This window comes from Anabrus simplex, chromosome 1 (genome assembly GCF_040414725.1).
Source record: "Anabrus simplex isolate iqAnaSimp1 chromosome 1, ASM4041472v1, whole genome shotgun sequence".
In the NCBI taxonomy this organism is placed as follows: Eukaryota; Metazoa; Arthropoda; class Insecta; order Orthoptera; family Tettigoniidae; genus Anabrus; species Anabrus simplex.
The window spans coordinates 1,697,446,946-1,697,455,195 of record NC_090265.1 but is presented as its reverse complement, the minus strand read 5'-3'; the positions used below and the strand labels follow the sequence as shown (position 1 = coordinate 1,697,455,195).

Here is an 8,250-nt window from a genome sequence, read left to right as displayed (position 1 = left end):
TTTACCCTCCAGGGTCGGTTTTTCCCTCGGACTCGGCGAAGGATCCCACCTCTACCGCCTCAAGGGCAGTATCCTGGAGCGCGAGACTTTAGGTGGAGGGATGGGAAGATTGGAAGGGATAGGGAAGGAAGCGGCCTTGGCCTGAAGTTAGGTACCATCCTGGCATTTTCCTGGCGGAGAAGTTGGAAACCACGGTAAACCACTTCCAGGATGGCCAAGGTGGGAATCGAACCCACCTCTCCTCAGCTGACCTCCCGAGGCTGAGTTGACCCCGTTCCAGCCCTCGTACCACTTTTCAAATTTCGTGGCAGAGCCGAGAATCGAACCCCGGCCTCCGGGGGTGGCAGCTAATTACGCTAACCACTACACCACTACTGACCTCAGTTTAACGTTTATTAATGAATTTATGATAGAGATAAGTCAGCCTCTGTGGTGTAGTGGTTAGTGTGATTAGCTGCCACCCCCGGAGGCCCGGGTTCGATTCTCAGCTCTGCCACGAAATTTGAAAAGTGGTACGAGGGCTGGAACGGGGTCCACCCAGCCCGGGAGGTCAACTGAGTAGAGGTGGGTTCGATGCCCACCTCAGCCATCTTGGAAGTGCTTTTCCGTTGTTTCCCACTTCTCCTCCAGGCAAATGCCGGAATGGTACCTGACTTAAGGCCACGGCCGCTTCCTTCTCTCTTCCTTGTCTATCCCTTCCAATCTTCCCATGCCCCGGCAAGGCCCCTGTTCAACATAGCAGTTGCGGGCGCCTGGGCGAGGTACTGTCATCCTCCCCAGTTGTATCCCCGACCCAGAGTCTGAAGTTCCAGGACTCTGCCCTTGAGGCGCTAGAGATGGGATCCCTCGCTGAGTCCGAGGGAAAACCGACCCTGGAGGGTAAACAGATAAAGAAGAAGAAGAAGAAGAAGAAGAAGAGGAGGAGGAAGAAGAAAAAGAAGATTGAGATAAATAAGACTGTATAATGAATTGTATCTTAAAAATAAAACAAGTAGTGACTAAAATAATTCGTTGGAAACACGTATGTTTGGTCATATTTTCCATTTTGGGGTCGTATTTAGCTATTTTTAAGAGCGTATCTGGGAGATTTTTAGGTCTTAAACATCCCAAACCCCGCTGAACCAGAGTTTACTTGCAAAAGGGTGTGCAGATTTTGCCGCACCTTCTTTAGTCAACAGAACGTGGGCTACTCATTCACCTGGCGACCATGTTTAATGTTGCTTAGCTTAGGAAATTTCACAAGATCCTATGTTTGAACATGGTTTCGCTGATGGCAGAAAATATTTGTCAGAAGTGGGATTCGAACCCACGCCCACAGAAGTGGACTGCGACCTGAACGCAGCGCCTTAGACCGCTCGGCCATCCTGACATGTATGCGTATGATAAAGCTAAAATCTGATCTATTATAAAATCTTGGCCATTTATATCAATAAATGTACATGATAAAGCTGAAATTACCGGATTCCTGTTCAAAATCACTCAATTTGTCAAGCTGTGGGCAGCCGTGCAGCAGATTTCTTATTGATCTAATTGATCATCCTATAACGTTTTGTTGTTCAACCCTAACTATTCCCTTGTCAGAGCTTTCGGTCACGTACTGCAGTATGAAATATATACGTGATTCTGTTGACTTGTTTGTGCAGCAGTATTTGTTGTGCAAATTGCACTTTGCAAAATAACCATGAAGATCGGCATTTCAAATGGAAGGCAGTCATTTCTTTCTTTCGTAAACTGTTTACCCTCCAGGGTCGGTTATTCCCTCGGACTCAGCAAGGGATCCCACCTCGACCGCCTGGAGCGCGAGACATTGGGTCGGGGGATACAACTGGGAAGGAGGAGTAGTACCTCGCCCAGGCGGTCTCACCTGCTATGCTCAACAGGGGCCTTTGTGGAGTGTTGGGAAGATTGGAAGGGATAGAGGGAAGGAAGCAACCGTGGCCTTAAGATAGGTACCATCCCGGCATTTTTCTGTAGGAGAAGTGGGAAACCACGGAAAACCACTTCCAGGATGGCTGAGGTGGGAATCGAACCCACCACCCGGGCCTCCGGGGGTGGCAGCTAATCACGCTAACCACCACACCACAGAGGCGGACAGTAATATAAACTTAAACAATAAATTATTAAGTCTATAAATATAATATATAAACATTACTCTCATTTTAGCATTACAAACATTTAAACGGAGGGAGAGAGAGAGAGAGAGAGAGATAGGCCATTCTCTTATTATGATTACTCTCATGTACGTTTTGTACCATACATTAGATTCTTCTTCTTCTTCTTCTTCTTCTTCTTCTTCTTCTTCTTCTTCTTCTTCTTCTTCTTAATCTGCTTACCCTGCAGGGTTGGTTTTTCCCTCGGGCTCAGCGAGGGTTGCCACCTCTACCGCTTCAAGGGCAGTGTCCTGGAGCTTCAGACATTGGGTCGGTGAATACAACTGGGGAGAATAACTAGTACCTCTCCCAGGCTGCCTAACCTGCTATGCTGAACAGGGGTCTTGTGGAGGAATGGGAAGATTGGATGGGACAGGCAAGGAAGAGGGAAGGAAGTGGCCGTGGCCTTAAGTTAGGCATTTGTTCCAGCCCCTCGTACCACTTTTCAAATTTCGTGGCAGAGCCGGGAATCGAACCCGGACCTCCGGGCGGACACGTTATATTATTTCAAAAGAAAATAGAAAATACAGACCACTTACACGAGAAGTAAAGAATTATTATGACCGGTACGGTAATCAAGCACCCCCGGAGGTCCGGGTTCGATTCCAGGCTCTGTCACGAAAATTTGAAAAGTTTTACGAGGGCTGGAACGGGGTCCACTCAGTCTCGAGAGGTCAACTGAGTAGAGGTGGGTTCGATTCCCACCTCAGCCATCCTGGAAGTGGTTTTCCGTGGTTTCCCACTTCTCCTCCAGGCGAATACCGGGATGGTACCTAACTTAAGGCGACGGCCGCTTCCTTCCCTCTTCCTTGCCTATCCCTTCCAATCTTCCCATCCCTCCACAAAGGCCCCTGTTCAGCATAGCAGGTGAGGCCGCCTGGGCGAGGTACTAGTCATTCTCCCCAGTTGTATCCCCCACCAAGAGTCTGAAGCTCCAGGACACTGCCCTTGAGGCGGTAGAGGTGGGATCCCTCGCTGAGTCCGAGGGAAAAGCCGAACCTGGAGGGTAAACAGATGATGATGATGATGATGATGATGATGACGGTAATCAAGAATGTTCAAAACACATACCTAAATCATTAAAAATCTTACGTTAGGAGGAATACAAAAGTCCCTCCTCCCCACACATGTTGTCATAAAATTATAAAATATAGTAATAACTTGTCGGCATTTATTTTATGACGGGAAGCGTAATAGTGCCAACAGGGAACAAATGTAATATAATATAATATAATATAATATAATATAATATAATATAATATAATATAATATAATATAATATAATATAATATAATATAATATAATATAATATAATATAATATAATATAATATAATAGGAACTCCCTCTTTTTTCTTCTCTCTACAGATTACGCACCTATGAATTCACAAAACGAGCATTGTGAGATCTGCACAATTTATTCTATTTCAGCTACTGATCCGACCCCGTAGAGAAACGGGGCATGGGTTGAACCAAAGCCTACTAGATACTAGAAGGCCTGGACAGAAAGCCAATTTCTTGCATAAAAAGCAGGGTAATAGTTTTTCTCTTTTCCACCGCTAGGTTCGCGTTTATGTTCTGTTGTTTGGCGTGAATTCTATGATGATGTGTGTTACTGCAACATGTTTTATGAGAAGAAATAATATATTAAACTTTATTTTATACGGTAAGGCCTTATCTAACGTGAAATATAAAGAGTTTTGTCGTTTTTTAATTTATTTGGTCTCACGATTTGCAATATATGGATGGTTGCTGAGATGCATTTACAGTAACATTTGTTTAGTTATGTGCTTCCAAATTATCGTCAAGGTAGTGGTGGTGATTATTGTTTTAATAGGAAGTACAACTAGGCAACCATCCTCTATATAACACTAATCAGAGAGAAAAACTGGAAGGGGTCCGACACTTCGAAAAATGAAAGTATCGACCAAAGGAAGACAAGGGCCACGAAGGGCGTGAAAATAAAAGACTCCCTAGCCCTCGGAAACCTAATAGCGTAGGGGTCGGCAAAGAACTAGAGTTGACCAAGGAAGGTCGGATAGGATAGATGAAAGTCAGGAGCCTGGCACAAGTAAGTGGAAGAAATGCCAGGACTCAGTTAAGAGCCCCGTGGTTGCCAACACAGTTCAAAATTTCAGAGCCCCTGGGGCCAATTACCGTCAAGTTTCTCTTTCCATTCTGTAGGTTAAGATGGTTTATTGCCGGGCTGAGTGAGTCAAACGGTTGAGGCGCTAGCCTTCCGACCCCAACTTGGCAGGTTCGATCCTGGCTCAATCCGGTGGTATTTGAAGGTGCTCAAATACGTCAGCCTCCTGCCGGTAGATTTACTGGCACGTAAAAAGAACTCCTGTGGGACAAAATTCCGGCACCTCGGCGTCTCCGAAAATCGAAAAAGTAGTTAGTGGGACGTAAAGCCAATAATATTATTTATTATTAACATTATTATGATGGTTAATTTTGCGTGCCTAACTGCACATCTGACACAGCGAAGAAATATACACAAATATAAATTTTCATCTTTTTCCTAAAAATCCGAGTTTACGGGAGAAATGGAGGCCTGCTATTTCTGGATAGGGCAGCAGAAAATTATCTCTTCCGGCTCCTAATGATAACTCCAGAACATGTAGCTTGCACTTTGTCGAATCAGATTACGGTGTAAGTACTGTGTGGGGAATTCTGCCTCCCCGACAAAGTGCCGATGCAAATTCTTCTTATTAAAAATGTATTAATATTTACAACGCGGGCGTTAGGATATCTCGGAAAATGCAAACTTGTCCGAAAGCTGAAATTCCTTACCGCTCTAAAGTTTAAAGAGACGTTTCATTGCCGCGACTGTGATCCAGCACACATCACATACGTTATACTTACATTTTTCAGGCCTATTCTTGATAATAATGCAAAGAAAGTGACTAATGACTGTGATTTATTAAACAAATTCAAGAGCAAGCCTCTGTGCAGAAAAGTGTTGAAATTATAGGATTAGGGAAAAAAACGGTTCAGTACTTCTATTTAGGCCTATTTCCCTATTCTTTACTCCTTTGTGATAAACAAGTGCAAAATGAAAGAACTCTATGAAGTGTAGCGTGTTCTAACTTCTTTTGTATATTTATATCTCATTCACACCGGACATAATGATAATAAAAATGTATTATTTCGCGTTATTGTATGAATCTTCAATATAAGGATATAGACAGAACATGAGAACAACAGAACATAAACGCGATCCAAGCGGCCATTGCCTGAACTACATCGTTCGCCCAGAAATGTGTCGGCTTGTCCAGGCCTTTTATTATAGCGTAGGCAACGGTTGAACATATACTGTATTTCAATTTCAGATGTAAGGGAGGCAAAACCTTATTTGATGCGCCGAGGGCAATGGTAACCAAAAATAGATTGTACAGGCAGTACAGAACGTAATACTATACAATGGTTTCCATTATAATTTTACCTTCCGCAGCCCAGCACTCGATTTCCCATCAGACCTTTCCGGTTTTCACAAGAGAAAACTGATATTTTTATTTCATTGCAAACCTACGAAAAAGTTACAATTTTATTAGAATAAACTAAAATGAGGTTTGTTACGCAGCCTTTCCATCAAGCAGCAGTGAGTCAGGATGGCCGAGCGGTCTAAGGCGCTGCGTTCAGGTCGCAGTCCACTTCTGTGGGCGTGGGTTCGAATCCCACTTCTGACAAATATTTTTGCTTTATTTTTAGGTGCTTCACGTAAACTTCTTCGAACGTGCTTCAATATTTATACTAAATTAAACAGCCAAGCATGTCCGATTCACTCCTATTATTACATCTGTAAACTTACATGAGTAACTTCTGCCATCTTCCATCTTCTATAGTGACATCCTCTATCGAAAGGATCATTACCTAAGCTCAGTAAATAAAACCCTATTGACCGAGCTCGATAGATACAGTCGCTTAAGTGCGGCCAGTATCCAGTAATCGGGAGATAGTGGGTTCGAACCCCACTGTCGGCAGCCCTGAAGATGGTTTTCTGTGGTTTCCCATTTTCACACCAGGCAAATGTCGCGGCTGTACCTTAATTATAGCCACGACCGCTTCCTTCCATTTGCTCGTCGGCGCGACGTAAAGCAAATAGCAAATAAAAAAAAATAAAAAAAGAAATAAATTTAAAAATTCCCTGTTGCGTACATTATACAACAGAATGATTAAAGATGTCCGCCTCTGTGGTGTAGTGGTTATCGTGATTAGCTGCCACCCCCGGAGGTCCGGGTTCGATTCCCGGCTCTGCCACGAACTTTTTTGAAAAGTGGTACGAGGGCTGGAACGGGGTCCACTCAGCCTCGGGAGGTCAACTGAGTAGAGGTGGGTTCGATTCCCACCTCAGCCATCCTGGAAGTGGTTTTCCGTGGTTTCCCACTTCTCCTCCAGGCGAATGCCGGAATGGTACCTAACATAAGGCCACGGCCGCTTCCTTTCCTCTTCCTTGCCTATCCCTTCCAATCTTCCCATTCCTCCACAAGGCCCCTGTTCAGCATAGCAGGTGAGGCCGCCTGGGCGAGGTACTGGTCATACTCCCTAGTTGTATCCCCCGACCAAGAGTCTGAAGCTCCAGGACACTGCCCTTGAGGCGGTAGAGGTGGGATCCCTCGCTGTGTCCGAGGGAAAAGCCGACCCTGGGGGGTAAACAGATGATGATGATGATTAAAGATGAAATAAGAAATGACAGTCCGCCTCTGTGGTGTGGTGGTTAGCGTGATTAGCTGCCACCCCCGGAGGCCCGGGTGGTGGGTTCGATTCCCACCTCAGCCATCCTGGAAGTGGTTTTCCGTGGTTTCCTACTTCTCCTACAGGAAAATGCCGGGATGGTACCTATCTTAAGGCCACGGTTGCTTCCTTCCCTCTATCCCGTCCAATCTTTCCAACACTCCACAAAGGCCCCTGTTGAGCATAGCAGGTGAGACCGCCTGGGCGAGGTACTACTCCTCCTTCCCAGTTGTATCCCCCGACCCAATGTCTCGCGCTCCAGGCGGTCGAGGTGGGATCCCTTGCTGAGTCCGAGGGAATAACCGACCCTGGAGGGTAAACAGTTTACGAAAGAAAGAAATGACTGCCTTCCATTTGAAATGCCGATCTTCATGGTTATTTTGCAAAGTGCAATTTGCACAACAAATACTGCTGCACAAACAAGTCAACAGAATCACGTATATATTTCATACTGCAGTACGTGACCGAAAGCTCTGACAAGGGAATAGTTAGGGTTGAACAACGAAACGTTATAGGATGATCAATTAGATCAATAAGAAATCTGCTGCACGGCTGCCCACAGCTTGACAAATTGAGTGATTTTGAACAGGAATCCGGTAATTTCAGCTTTATCATGTACATTTATTGATATAAATGGCCAAGATTTTATAATAGATCAGATTTTAGCTTTATCGTACGCATACATGTCAGGATGGCCGAGCGGTCTAAGGCGCTGCGTTCAGGTCGCAGTCCACTTCTGTGGGCGTGGGTTCGAATCTGTGACGTATTGTGCAACACACTTAAACCACCAAAACGAGGTCTGTGCATAGGCAACACTGCAGCGAGGAGTTGATCACATAAAACAAGAAAGCAGCAGAGTGAGCGGAAGCAGTACTGGGGGAGGGATAGTAGGAGAGGTTTACCGTGGATGGTACCAAAAAAGAAAATCAAAAAAGAACACTACGTTGCTAAAAATTTTTAGATAACCAAGTGTATTGGAAACAGCAGCTTTAACGAGAATACAGTACACATTAACAAAACAGATCCTCTGGATATTGTAGGAAATTATCAAAGGGATAATTAAGCTAAAACCTACAGAATAAAATTGACCAATATATATATATATATATAAATATGCACCTTGTTAAACAAGAAAATATAGTCCGAGAAAAATATCCCAGGCATTGGTTACAAAGACAAAACAGCTCGGGTCCCCGTTTTAGAAAGGGGACTAACCTCAGATAAGTAGGGACAAAAATTTTAAAAAAAAAAATCGTTACAATAGAATCACTGTGTCAGCGTGAATCTCGACCAAAACCAGTTTTCACAAATATCACAATTTATATTTTGATTAGAGAGGTGTCACACACACAATCACCTCAGAAG

The 8,250-nt window shown here is 44.3% G+C and overlaps 2 non-coding genes across 2 annotated transcripts; one reads left to right on the top strand and one right to left on the bottom strand.

The window, feature by feature from the left end:
- Positions 1–1,285: 1,285 nt before the first annotated feature.
- Positions 1,286–1,369, bottom strand: TRNAL-CAG (transfer RNA leucine (anticodon CAG)). The gene has a single exon. It is a non-coding gene; the product is annotated as a tRNA-Leu (tRNA).
- Positions 1,370–5,756: 4,387 nt separating this feature from the next.
- TRNAL-CAG (transfer RNA leucine (anticodon CAG)) lies at positions 5,757–5,840 on the top strand. The gene has a single exon. It is a non-coding gene; the product is annotated as a tRNA-Leu (tRNA).
- Positions 5,841–8,250: the final 2,410 nt, after the last annotated feature.